At 34.6% G+C, this 15,105-nt stretch overlaps 1 long non-coding RNA gene across 1 annotated transcript in view; it reads right to left on the bottom strand.

The window, feature by feature from the left end:
- Window positions 1-14,773, bottom strand: part of LOC131826987 (uncharacterized) — a 47,590-nt gene extending 32,817 nt beyond the window's left edge. Inside the window, exon 1 of the long non-coding RNA XR_009351838.1 lies at window positions 14,639-14,773. This is a non-coding gene — a long non-coding RNA (uncharacterized LOC131826987). The remainder of the gene's footprint in view (window positions 1-14,638) is intronic.
- Window positions 14,774-15,105: the final 332 nt, after the last annotated feature.

Below are 15,105 nucleotides of genomic sequence, written 5' to 3'. Positions count from 1 at the left end.
TGCTACCCATTAATTTACTATTTAGGTGGAAAGGCAGATGAGTAGCTAGGGCAGTAGTACACTACAGACTGCATTTGGAAATGTGGGACATGCCCCAATCTGGAAGAGCAATCAGCTAAAACTACCCACCAGAGGTGACAGTGGAGGTGAATCTTGCAAGAATCAAGTTAGGCAGTAGAAAGGAGACTCCGATCCTAAAGGAATTGTTAAGACCATGGGGCAAGCACTAATGGAAACAATCACATCTAAATAAGACCATCTCACCCCACTTTCTTTTCAGACTGCAATCTGACTTGGAAAGAGCCCTTGTTTCCTATCCCTTAAAAATTTAAACTGACTTTGACCTGCAAATATTATGTAATGATACAGTTTCTACTTGTGCACTAGTTACATAATTTTGTGTTTTCCTTGCTTTTTGGTATCATCTTCCTTGACAAGGAAGGAGTTAATTTTATCTTGTTCAACATTTTCTAGGCCCTATTGTATATTATGCCAAACCCAGTCATCTATTTTTTTCTTCTCTCTATTGATCTGAATCCAGGGATTTTTCCATTAATTTTGTTCTTAATTAACTCTTAAATGTTGCTTCAAGGCTAACTGCCTATATATTTAGATGTAGAATTTCATAATGTCAAGAATGATATTTTAGCCAAAATATTGTGAAGAAAAATATACCTATATTTTGAATGGAAAGAAATTAATTTATTGAAATTTTGCTGTCTTAATACACATGATTATAGCTCATGGTCACTTGTGTTTATAAGTAAAAGGAACCATTTACTATTTACTTTTCCTAGTTTTGTCTACCCTTTTTTCACAGCTCAGTTTAAACAACTACTTTCCTTTATACAAAAATCCAGTTGCTTTCATCATTTAAAAAGTACATAGAACAGAATATCCTTTGTTTTTCAAACATAAATTTGAAAAAAATGAGAGAAGTTGGTCATACTTCAGATATCTGAAAATATTAACACTTAATGGTTTCCAAAGCCTATAAATACAAATGCTTTAAAAATATCCATATACAAATCACAGTGGTGTACCATATAAAACTTTAACATATTGTCTGACTTTTCTTCTTCATCCTTTTTTTTCCTCCTTATTAAACACAATAACATTCTAAGATAATGTGTGCTAGCTTCTTTGTTTGTGTAACAGTTCTTGACATGAATCTTTCCAAGCATAGTAACGAGTATGAATTGTGCTCGCCTAAAGGCTATGAAACTCAGAAACTGTGAAATGGAGTTCAAGCACAGCCCTTTATAGCTTGGTGGAAGTTCAACTGTAGTTTGGGATAATTTAGTCAGCAGTTTCAAAAAATGCTTTGAAAACTATCTGCACATAAGCATTCTTGTACTGGGCTATTGGAAGTATTTTTCCACTCATTATAAATTTCCTACTTTGTAGGAATAAAGATCACCCATTGAATGTTTGCTAGTTGGACTGCTAATTGAAATGTTTGAATAATTGATATACAGTGCATTGAATATCCTTCATTGCAAATCCCTTTAACATGTTACCCCAGGATTTTGGTTTAGGAAATACGGTGGGTAGGAACCACATTTCAGAAGTTCAATCTTACTATCTATTGTTTCACATATTTCTGTTTAACATTTTTCCCCCAAACTTAATTCAGTTACATAAATAAGATTTAAAAAAGTAAAAAAAAAAAAAAATCTCAAACTACTATCTAAATGTTTTCGTCTAGTCTTTTGAGTTGGTTGAGAAGATACAATGAAAACTATGGTAAAAACCCACTGGAATTCCTTGCATTCAACAAATCTTTATTGAATGTCTACTTTTGATCCAGAACCATTAGAATAAATGTAATCACTCAAGGAAATATTATTAAGTATGTTTGACAGCCAAGGATTCTCTCTGATTTCTTTCTTGAAGGGAGTTCTAAAAGTTGTCTTCAATATAAAATGTATTATAATACAGTAAGTATGATTACAGGCATTTTCACATATGACATTTATTTCATAATAAAGGAGTTGGAAAGGTCTGGATTCCAGTCTTAAATCTTCTGTTTACTGGCCATCTGGCCTCAAGAATATAACTATATTTGTCTCTTCTAACTTAAGCACTAACTTCAGCAGTGCCTGCATATTCTAGTGGCTTCAGTTTTCCTCTCAACATCTACCTGAGATAGCTGCCCCGCACAGCTCCAGGATGGCCCTGGTTCTGGGTTTCCTTCCTTTTGTCCTTAAACCCTAGGTAGGGAGGAAGTACATTCCCTGCTTTTGCTAATTCCTGGGCTCCCTCCTGAGAGCTCTTTCCACTTTTCCATCACCCTTGTAAACCATCTTCCAGCTTACACTCCCTCTGTTTGAAATACCTGGAGTGGTATTTATCTTTCTGACTAGGCCTTGATTGATATAAATCTGTATGTTCCCATTTCCTCCTCTGAAAATGGAGATAAAATTACCTACTTCAGAGGGCTATTTTGAGGTTACAGTTTTAAAATACCTGAGTAATACAGTCAGAGGGGGAATAACAGACAATCTAGCAGTGGAGGAAGGGTGCTCTAAAGAGGGAGGAGATAGGAAATGTTGACAAAAGGAAAATAACATTTATTTAGTGTTTCATTTTTTCCCCAAAACCCTAACCCTGCAAGGTAATCATCATTATTTTCATTAAGATGAAGAAAATGAGACTTGTAGGTACATGGTTAACATAAAAATCAGAACTCAAGTCTTTCCATTCACTAAATTTATATCCTTTGTTTTGTTTTTCTGTCTACTATGATGACTCCTGTTAGAAAAATTTCAAATATAAACTGTGTACTAAATAGGATTGAATTAGGGATGGATCTTTAGTCATTTTCAAAAAGCAGAGCAAAAAAAAAATTAAGATATATTAATTTTTTAGAGAGAGAGAGGGCGGGAAGGAGGAACAGAGGGAGAGGGGGGGAAAGATTCTCCAGCAGACTCCCTGATGAATGCTGAGCCTGATGCAGGGCTCCATCTCACAACCCTGAGGTCATGACCTGACCCAAAACTGAGAGTCACGTACTTAACACTAGGCAGGCACCCCTTAACGCAGGCACCCCTCAGAGCAAAATTTCTTAAACAATTCTGCTTTGTTTACATGAGTGAAGAAAAATACTGTTCATTTAAAACACACATATACTTTTTAGAAGGATGGAGTTCTAACCCTGTCTTAATTTAGCACTTGTATCTAGAACACCTCTTATCTAATGTTCAGTTATTTGCATTTTTTAGCCCTTTGTGCAGATGATCAGGATAAGTTATGAATCAAATGTTTTGCTTTTAATTGCCCATATTGTCCACGTGAATGCCACTTTTAATTACCATCTGTTTCCCTTTTTGCTGTTTTATCCACAGGGTCTAGTAAATCGTTTTCTATTATCAAAAATAAATCAGGTGACAAGGTTCAGAAATTGTTTGTGGAAGAATATAAATCTCTGATCTGAGTAAAAGAGGGATACCTTAAAATAAATATTCCAGGTGAGAAACTTAGGCACTGTAGCAGGTGCAAATTCCCACCTCACTTTTTAAGTTTGTGAACTTCAGAAGGACTTGAAGAAGTTTCTGTATGATAAAAATAAGGATCTTTGAATTTTGTTTAGACATTCCTTTGTGTTTTTGGCAGTTTTACAGACAAAACAGTATAGTTTACATAAGGAAAAATAACATGGAAAAATGATATAATAGCATGACAGGATACATGAAGAGAACTTCAAAAGCTCCTGACAGCTGTGGAGGGTGAGCTCATATTTTGTGGAATGTAGCAGGGAAGACAGGTGAGCACAGACCTCAGATTTCCCATATGTGAGGTACCTGGGAGGTCTATGTACTACTGTGGGAAGCGATGATTTAAGGAAGTAAAACTTTAACTGGATACACATCAATGAGGAAACCAATATTGATAAAATAAAAAGGAATCTCAAGGAATGTGGATATCACTTCCAAGAATTTTGCTCACATTTACTTAATTGATTTTAACTTTGTTTCTCATTAGATGTTTTGTTTTTGCATTCATTTGCCTAGAGCCATACCACCCTGGATTGTGATCTCCTTAGATGTTATGAGACTGAGCAAAGTTTAGTCCAAAGTTAAGTTGTTGGGGAAAAAAGACCACCTAGGAGAGTTGTGCATGTGATCACTTAACTCTAGAGTTACTGATGCAATAAGAAATCCATGAAATATGGAGAGTTTTGCAAAGTCTGCCACAATGGACATTGTGAGCCTATAAAGTCATCTGCTAAGTCACTCTGATTAAAACATTATAACTGATCTCTGAAAATAATGGCTTTTTCTTCACTTCTGCCTTCCATAGTTCACACAGATTACTTGCATTGCAAATTCTAACCTACAGCCACTTAGGGAAGCTTTCAGAAATAATAATTCTTATCCTTACCAAAATTTTCTGATAGAGACAAGTGATAAGAGATAATTTAGCACGATTATGTTTTCTTTATATTTGATCAAATAAGAATTTTGCCTTATTTCTAGGAAAAATGATGCAGTATGTACTTATGAAAAATGAAATAAAAATAGTCAAATAATAAGTGATCAGAACTTTAATATGATACTGTGCTAGTAATTCCTTTCCAGGTTTTCCTCCTGTATTTGTATTTGTATCTTGGGTAGAAAAGTCAGTCCAAGTTGCAAAAAAAAAAAAAAAAAAAAGAAAGAAATCCATGAAATAATATGGGTTCTTAAACTGAACCTCCCCAACCAAAATCTGAAATTGATATGGGGAAGGTTGGAAAATAGTTTTATAACTTTTGATTGTTATTATGTTATTTATCTTAATCTTCATTTGATGTTTATGTTACTGGATATTGTTTGATTCAATACTATTTGATTGAGGAAATGAAGCGATAACATTTTTTGATAGCTATTAGATGCCTAGCACTGGAGGACTTACATAAGTACCTCATTTACACTCAAAATAACCCTCTTGAAGATGCACATTATTTACCCCTGTTTTGTACATAAGGAAATTGAGGCTCAGGGATGCCAAATCTATTAATAGAGAGCTTGGATAGGAAGAGAAAGGACAAAGTGTCAGACTGATGGGTAAGAGCCTTGAAAGAGTGCCAAGAGTTTTAAAATTTTTAGGGGTCTAATGATTTTAAAATGTCTTAAGTGTTAATTTTTAGGTTGTAGGGTTAGGCTAAAATGAAGCCTTTAATTGGACAAAATGTGCTTCAAATTGTTGGTACTCCTTGAAGGGACGTGGCAACTTTTTAATCATAAAGGGATAGAGACCCCAGGATTTATGCCAATCTCCAATTTATCTAAAAGTCCTCCCACAATTTCAACATGCTACCAGCACTGACTGTGAATGAGTATGGCTATGAAAATACATAAAGTATGGCTGTGCCATTAATCAGGTGCGATCTTTCAAAGCATCATAAATTACAGTGATCAATGCCAAGTCTCATCTTGATGACTTGGGGACTAAACCCATGGATCAGCCTGACAGAGACAAATAAGAAACTAAATAGGGACGTGATAGTCTGTTAGAGGTGAGAGCTACTTGTTAGATTTTCAGACATGTCATTTGTGAAAGATGGTGGATAATTTGAAACTGCGTGCCTCTCATCTAGGATTCCTTATGCTTATAAGTGGAGGGGTTTTTTTGCCATTCTTTGCAGATTTTATTTTGGTTTGAAACAAAAAAAATCAATATCCAAGTTATTATCAAAACATATATTCTGCCCAAATTTTGAATGAATTTAAATTAAAAGCAAAAAAAAAATCTATATTTCCCTTTTTTGTGAGATTGTAGTTAGAGATTCAATGAGAAATTTTAGATTGATTTCTTAAAAAATACATTTTTTCTGACAATGTAATACCGTTGGTAACTGAAACTTGAAAAATTAGTAACAACATGAACAAAAATACATGCCTGCATTTTCATTGTCACTGTAATAATTGCAAGTGTTCTTATAGATATTCAAATATAAAATTTTTAAAAATCTACTTATTAAAAAGTAACTGAATATAATCTGTAGTTGTCAGATGTCTTCCCCATGATACTCAGTATTACTTGGAGCATCAGTGTTTAAGAAAACAGAAGCCAGTGCATATGTCTTTGATAACAGAATGAGAGGCATCCATAATTGTGAGACACCAGGGAAGGAAAGACAGGAACTCACTTAGCTTACAGAATGGAATGGTGAATCTCAGAGCTCCTGCTGGAGCTTCTACAGAACTCTGGTGTGTCCAGGTGTCTAGCTTAGCCAGCTGCACTGAAGTGAGTGATTCCTAAGAAGACTCATCAGTTCTCACAGCTGCTTGGAACACTTAAGTGGATACTTTGCAGAACTTCTCCCTTAAGTTCCTACAGACTTCACATCTGATATCTGTGCACATGTCAAACATTATCTGCTGCCAGTGAATAATAGTTTTATCTCTTTCATTTCTCAGAGCTCACATAAGTGACTGCCAATGGCAGAATCTAACCCTACAGGAAATCACGTAAGAAAAAGGATTCCAGGGAATGGGTTAGTAGTCTCTTCTGTGGTGCTTAGAAAGTTACTGAATGTAATGGCAGTGATGTTGACAACAGTTAATCCAGCACAGTTCAGTCACCTCATCATCCTATGATATTCTTTTACCTGTATTTAAACTTTTGACTCCCACCCTCATCACAACAACCAAATCATCATTTTAACATTACATACATATGCATAACCCTCATATGACTGAAGCCATGATCAATTTCTCTAGAATAAGGAAGGATACAAAGTCCCATGTGTATGGTACCCATCTCTTCGTGATATTCAAACCTTTACTAGCCAAGTCAAATCCTTATTTTATTATATTATTTTATTTTATTTTATTTTATTTTATTCTATATTTAGACCACACTCACAAGCGGGGAGGTCAGGGAAGAGCAGAGGGAGAAGAAGAAAGAGAATCTTAAGTAGGTTTCATGCCCAAAGGGGAGTCCTGTGTGTGGCTTGATATCACAACCCCGAGATCTTGACCTGAGCCCAAATCAAAAGTCAGATGCCTAACTGACTGAACCATCCAGGCTCCTCTCTAATCCCTCTTTTACATCCTGTAGCTTAAAGACCAAATAACAGGGTTAGAAGAATGAACACACAATATGTTAGAAAGTAGGGTGGTAGACTTGTCTGTTTACTTCATATTGATTGAAAGGGTCTGTGAGTGGATCTGATGAAGAGACATCAACCATTATCCAGAGATTCTGAACTTAGAGTTTGAAATTGTGATCACATGGGTTATTTCCTTTGGGGTTGGTTAATGTATTTGCATGCAAGAAGGAGAGTGAACCATTTATTCTGTAACCATAAAACAGGCTTTTTAGTCATTAGAGCTTCTTATCAAATGTTTCTGGTCCACCTGAACAAGTAGTAAGATTGCTTTTTGCCCATGCTTTTATATATATATATATATATATAGAGAGAGAGAGAGAGAGAGAGAGCGCGCGCATGTGCACACACACAATGGTCATGTGACTTGTTTTGAAAATGAAATATGAGCAAAAATGACATAAGCTCTAAAGGTCATGCAAGATTTGCCATGCTGTCTCTCTCTCCCACAATTATGGGCAGTAATGCAAATACCAGCTCTTTCATGAAGATGATAAGTAACAGAACCTCTACCTAGGCTTTAAGGGCAAAAAATGCATGGGAAAGGGACACTTGTGTGACGCAGCCAGTCAAACATCTGACTCTTGGTTTCGGCTGGGGTTGTGCTTTCAGGGTCATGGGATCAAGCCCCATGTTGGACTTCACATTTGGTGTGGAGTTTGCTTTGGATTCTCTCTCCCTCTGCCCTTCCCACTCATTCTCTCTCTCTAAAATGGATGAATGACTCTTTAAAAAAATATTTAGGAAAAAGCCAGGATAATAATTAGAGACCAGAATATTATAGATATTAACTTTCCTGACAGTTTAGATCTTAGTCTCACCAAAAAAATAATTATGTGACATGATAGAGGTGCTGGCTAATGCTATAATGGCAGTCGTATTGCAATATATAAATATATCAAATCAATATTTTATACACCTTAAACTTGCACAATGAAAAATGTGTGGAAGAAACACAGAAACTTTTCAGTTGGTGTTAACCAACTGATACTTAGGTTTTTTTTTTTTTTTTTTATTACTGCAGACTAACAAATCCTATTCTGAATAATATATCCACTATTAAATCTGAAAAGAAATGCAATATCAAGTTTTAAGGTTCAAAAGTTGTCCAATATTTGGAAAGCAAAACATTTAATGCATCCTAGAAAATAGAAGGATATTGAGCAGGTTCAATGTGTTTCTGATTACATTAAAGTTTATTATATGCATATAACTTTTCATAAAATGTCATCACCATTGGGATTATGGAGGCATGAAGAGGTTAGTAAATCCCAGTGGTGATGGTTTGTCTACATAATATTTGGGAGTGCCCATTTTCTTTCCTGAGGCTTACAGAGATGGTCTGAACTGGCCCATTGGTCAGCATATGCCTAACCCAGTTCCAGGTGCTTGTAGATATCTTATTCACCTCTCAAAATAAACTATATCTTTAAAAATTGACACCCTTTCAGAGAATCCAAAGGATTCTTGAGTCTTCAAAATGAGGGTGTATAGGTCAGATTAATGCAATGATTTACCTGGGAGAAGTGTACTGCAATGAAATAAATGAGGAGGGTCAGTCTTAGTTCTTGATAGCTGTGTTACTTGGTTTAAGTACGTAAGTTTTGAATTCTAATTTTGTTTTATAAAAATTGAGGATAATAATAGCTACCCCATAAATTATTGTGAGGTTTGATCACTGTGTCAAACCATAGTGGTTATTCAAGATATAAAGTGGGTTTTTAATATTTACCTTTCAAATTTTTATCCGGAATATGCATATGAGATGGTTTGGATCATAGATTTCTTAGTAACCATTTCACAGTAAATAATAAATATGTCCATCTCCCTTGCCCACAGCTTATCAATAGGGTAACATGATGAGAGTAAATGGGAACTTCTCCCATATGAGTAGCTAGACAGTCCGTATGCAGGCAATGAGGAAGACATATTTTTCTCCGCTTACACAGGGAAAGGAGGTAGCTGCCCTGCTCTACTCTTGAAAAGATCTCCTTAGAAATGTAATGGTTCCTAATCCTTGCTTTCATTTGATATTATCATTGACCATATCCTTTGATATATTTGGTATATGCACATACTTGCATCAGTTGAAATTTGCAATATGTATATCAAGTTTTCAAGAAAATAATGGCTGATTTTCCCAGTGTTCTCTAGTAATAGGTAAAAAGCCTTCAGTCACCCAAATCCTGTCACCACCTTTTCCTTCTAACAATCCTTTTAACTCTGTTACTTGTTAGCATTTTAAAAAAATAATAAAAATAAAAAAGTTTTGGGCAGCTGACAATGTCCAGAAGGTACATGGCACAGGGCAGTAGCTGCAAGATGTTTTCTTCTGAAACTAGAAAGTCATGGAGCATGAAAAAACCCTTTCTAGACAATGTAAAGTGAAACAGGAAAATACACTTCAATTACTGTCCTACATAAATATCCAAGGGGAACAAAGAGCATCAGTCAGGAGGCTATTGTCTCCCTAATTATGTTCCAAATTGGAAATGGCAACTTGTTTTCTTCCTCACATAATAGTTCTCTAAATAAATTGTCTTCTCCCGCTGTCTGCTGCTCTCTTGAGGATTTGGTTATTTAGGGATAAAGAAGAATTCCTGGTTGTGAAAAACATGGGTTATGAGCCAGCTCCCTGCCTTAGAGAGAAAATGGAAATGAATACTAGGGTTATGACATGTTCAAAGTCAGATACATTTTAGCAATTCATTTGTTGTGATTTGGGTACTAGGGAAGGCTTTTATAAATTTTACGTATATATCTTTTGACTATTGGAATACTGGCTTACCACACTGTAATGAATGAAAATCACAATCAGAATATTTGATAATGTCTTTATCTTAAAGTATTGTGGTAGCTCTTCAAAATAAGAGTTTAACTGATGGGGATTTAAGAAAAAACTTTTCATTACTATTAGTTCATCTTTATCATCTACTTATGTTTTCTTTCTGTATATTCTTTAATAAATATGTATTGCCCTCAGAAAACTTGCAAAATCGTCCTTAAAATTTAATGCTGAATTTTTTTCTTAGCGACTTTCTCTATGAAGTACTTATATAATTTTTTTTTTTTTTTTATGTTACTGTGTTTAAACTTTGTCAGTGAAGTATCATCTCAGTTGTAAGGTGAAAACTTCAGGGGTGGATACTGTGTGGATAACCTGTTCTGAGTTTACTTATTTGTTAGATTTTTGGTCCTTTATTCACAGAATTTATTTTTATTCTTAAAAATGGTTATCAACTATTATTATCTTCTGTGATTATAGCTAGGATATGAAATCTTTATTATGGTCCAAAGTTAATTTTTTCTCAGTTCAACTGAAAGTGTTTTTAATTTCCTACAAATGTAAACTGTTCATGGTTTTTGATGTATTGATATGTCTTTAGGAAGGTTTGTTTATTTTGTGTTCTAAATCTTCTTTAAATCTTCTGTATCAAAACGATTGGTAGATAGTCCTTGGTAGATTTTTATCTTCATAATATCCTGTCTTTCAGTATGACTGATAACATAATGTTTTGACAAAGTGAAATTACAAAAACTAAAGACATATCATAAAACACAAAGAAGGAAAAGCTCAAGACACCTTTAAAGGAAAGTTATAGAAGCTTCATTCTCAAGGAAGGTGAGTATATCAGTGTCATTTTCCTGGGACAGATATAGCATGGAATATATCATGGTAAGAAATTTAGTAATTGATTTAATGTGGTACTGTCAAATAGAAGAATACAAATGATAATTTTGTAATCAATTAAAAACCTTTCTTAATTCTGATTTTTAGTGTGTTTTTCTTTTTTCTTTTAAAGATTTTATTTATTTATTTAACAGACAGAAATCACAAGTAGGCCGAGAAGCAGGCAGAGAGAGAGGAGGAAGCAGGCTGCCCACTGAGCAGAGAGCCCAAGGCGGGGCCAATCACAGGACCCTGGGATCATAACCTGAGCCAAAGGCAGAGACTTTAACCCATTGAGCCACCCAGATGCCCCTGTTTTTCTTTTTTTAAAGAATAGCTGACTTCCACCCTTGATCAATCACAAGGACAGTTGTCAGGGCTTTGTTTATGTTGAAACATGTTTCCACGTGAAAGTATGAAAGCTACCTAATCCCTTTTTTGTGCTGGCAGAGAGCATTCTATGTGTAAGGACACTTTTTTTTTTTTTTTTTGGTGTATATATAATCTGAGAAGAAGAAGAGCTGCAACCAGTTTAATACTGTGACTCTATTCAATGGTTTTACCAGCAGGGGTCTGCAGAGAGGAAATAAGTTGAGAGAAATAATGTTAAACTCCAGCAGTCTTGTCATCTTTATACCTTTAAATTTTAGCCAAATTAGAGTGAAGAGTTCCAAGGGAGACAATGGGTCATCTATTGTCTTGGCACAGATAGACTGTGTACCCAACAAAGAAGGAAAAAGAGCTCATCAAATGTTAACATGAATTAGGTTTAGAAGTTTAACAACTGGAAAAAAAAAGTCTAATCAACTTCACAGTTATTAAGAATTAGCAAAATCGTGTTTATTTTCCCTCTCCTTCCCAGTTTCAGTTTTATCTTGGAATATAGACTCTAGGCTTCTGTTTCTTTCTTTTCTTTTTTTTTTTTCTTCTGTGTCTAACAAAGTACCCATTTTTCAAGTCCAGAGTGTAAGATTTTGGTTTCTGGGCGATCTGTAACACTTTAGGTAAAGTTGTCTAGTTTCAATACATGACTCATAAAGGAGAGGGAGTTGTTAAATATAAATGAGAAGTATGGCTATGTGTTTGGAATTTGACATATTAAGCTGTACATAACCAGGTGGGAAATAAGGGACAGTATTAAGAAACATCATTTTGCTCATAGGTGTTTTCAGTGCAGCAGAACGGTCATAATACATTTACATATAGGGTGAGATGCATGAGAAGCCCTCATGGGATATAGTTATGGACAGTAGAGATGAAATTCTCTTTCCATTTATTACTCCCAGCTGAGGTATAACAGATTATTTTATTATCCAGTGAGTATGAATGACTAACTGTAGATAAGGCGTGATGTTTTCATATGACATTTTTGATTGTCTTTACATCTGGTTAAACTTTTTTAGGTACTATGTCAGTTTCACCTGAATAGCAACAAAAGAGATGAACATCATCTTTCCTGGTTAAGCCAGGTATAATGCAACTAATTTGCCTAACAAGTGGACTATGACTAAGTTTTCTGTTAGAAACTAGAGCACTATCTAAATCTTTTTTTTTTTTAAGACTTTATTTTTTTGGCAGAGAAAGATCACAGGTAGGCAGAGAGGCAGGCAGAGAGAGAGAGAGGGAAGCAGGCTCCCTGCTGAGCGGAGAGCCCGATGCAGGATTCGATCCCAGGACCCTGAGATCATGACCTGAACCGAAGGCAGCGGCTTAACCCACTGAGCCACCCAGGTGCCCCTAGCACTATCTAAATCTTAATAACAATGGGTAAAATAACAGCAGGTCTAATAATTACTATAATGGCTATTGACAGCTCTTGAATTTTCCTATAGTCTGATCTAACTCAGATAGGGTAATACATTAATTTTCTTTATTGTCGTGTATGTATACTTAAGGCCAAATATTCATGCAAACAATTTGACAATTCAGGATCATGTCTATATACACCTATATGTCTATAAACACCATAATGCCTCCTAATGGAAATGCACCTTGAAGGTCACCGTAAATATTATACTATATGTAACTGAAAAAAAGTCTTTATATGAAATGAGACCAGTGAATTTTAATGCTAAATTTAGCTCTCATAGAATGTGTAAATTAAAATGAAGAGACCAGAGAGTTCAGTGTTCAGTTCTTTGCTAAAATATACTTTCTGGTAGCTTTTTTAAATCATGAAGACAAATTCGTGTGGAACTCTTTTCTGGTTTTCTTCACAGTGTATTGGTATAATAGATATGTGTACTTCTGATAAAAATGCAGAGACCTTAACCCTTTTGCTCACCAACCCTGACTATCAGTTGCTGTGCTATTTAGAAATCACAAACCTTGCCTGTGCTAGAGACTTTTGAGAAAGATCTATTCAGATGTACTTTGGACCAAGAATGTTTTGGTTGATGAATCTGCTGTTTGTGTTCAGAAAATGGTTATCTGTGTGAAGTTTTATTATAGCAACCAGGGGTGATAAGTCCACATCAGCTGATAAACATTTTTGCTATTAACAGGGTGGTTTTGATTTTTAGCTTTGTGTGAAATGGACCTTTTTCCAGATATGTGTCTTAATATAACTGTTTAATGTATGTACAGCTCTGTGTGTGTTGTGTTTGTGTATAAAAAATGAATTTTAGAATAATTATCAAATTCATTCCATGTGCATAATATGAAAAAACATAGGGACATATCAAGCTACTGTTTATATACTGTCATATAAGCTATGGATTAACCTCTAACACAACTGACAACTGAAAAAAGTTTTCGTACTTGGTGTTATCTGGGTAGATCTTCATATTTTTTTGGATTTATTCATTAGTTTCAGATTCACATTTTATTTCAGAAGAGAAAATTGCAAATTGGTCTTTGTTTTGTTTTTTGGTTTGTTTTGATTTTTTGGTCAAGTCTCCTAGATTTGAAAGAAGTTTTTGTAGAACATAATCTGTAGTTGAACTGGAAAATATATTCCAGCTTTCAAATAAGTTACAATTTAACCAATATTTGAATAATTTCTGTTATTTTTAGTTTTTATAAACTATACTGGGAAATGATTCATAGTATCTAAAGCATGTTCTATATCACTTGTGATATAAAACTAATAGGATGGAAAATTACTTTGAGAAGAAAGTGAGTTCCACATTAGATAATTGGCTCTTTTTATATAAAATTATTGAATAACTGAATGACTTTGGGAAATTCAGCATTTATGATGCTGAAATAATATCTCTTTATATAAAAATCTTTGTATTTAAGGAAGTATATTTTTTACTATGTAAGTGGAATATTTACATGGTGGCAAGAAGCATAAATATATCTGAGGACTTTTTAAAAAATATTTTATTGGGCATCTCACATTTTATCAATGCACAGTATTTTAATTTTTATTGTCACTTTTCGTCTTGGTTTTATGAAAACTAAATTTTTCTCCAGTACTAACTTTATCCTGAAATGTTAATAAGTTCAAGGAAGACATTTTGAAATGTTTGGGCAAATATAACATTATTTTAGAAAATTTGGTGTTCCTTGATAATGTATTAATTGTGCACCTCCCTGAAACAACTGCTTTAAGTTAAATTCTTAATTGTATGAATTCTACACACATTGTATGTGTATTTATTATCTATACTGGAATCTTTATTCAGTGCAATTTTTTGGACAGTTAGTTGTCAATAAATTTCCTTGGAAAACAGGTTGCACTAAGATTATAGTGGAATCTGTCCAGGAAATTTGGTCACAAGTGTGAGAAGCTCCCCGTACTTTTCCTTTTAACCCTCCTTTCATTGCCTAGAGTTGGTTAAATAGTACTGAGTAACTGTCTTTAAGAGTAATCAACACAATATCGACTCAGTCACCAAATGAAGTACTTTAACTGCTGTACCTACCCAGTCCAGCTTCTTCCTTTCACCTGGTTCCACTGGTAGTTGATGACAGCTTTCTAACCATCCTGCTATTAATTCCTTCTCTCTCTTCTTAGTTGAAGTCTGTTTTTCCTGGCCAACCTGCTGCTTCTTCTCTACTTCAGTCCTCTTCTCAACTCTCCTTTGATCTCCGTTAATTATTAATCCCTTAAATTCAACCCCGCCATCAGAATTGACCTTGGTTTATTTTGTTGTAGTTATTGCTTCAGCCTGGAATATGAATGTGCAAGCCAGTGGGTTTTTTTTCCTCATCTTCCATCGTAAATCCACTTATCAGTCAATAACATTTTCCACTTATCTAGACCTAGGTATGAAGAATTTCACTGTCTTTCCCAATGCTGTGAGTGTCAGTATTCACAAATACCCCATAGGCTCTAGAGAAATCCTAACAATGATAATAATAAATGGTTAATATATGTTTAGTGCTTACT

The sequence above is a fragment of the Mustela lutreola genome, chromosome 3 (assembly GCF_030435805.1).
Source record: "Mustela lutreola isolate mMusLut2 chromosome 3, mMusLut2.pri, whole genome shotgun sequence".
In the NCBI taxonomy this organism is placed as follows: domain Eukaryota; kingdom Metazoa; phylum Chordata; class Mammalia; order Carnivora; family Mustelidae; genus Mustela; species Mustela lutreola.
This window is presented reverse-complemented; position numbering and strand designations above follow the sequence as displayed.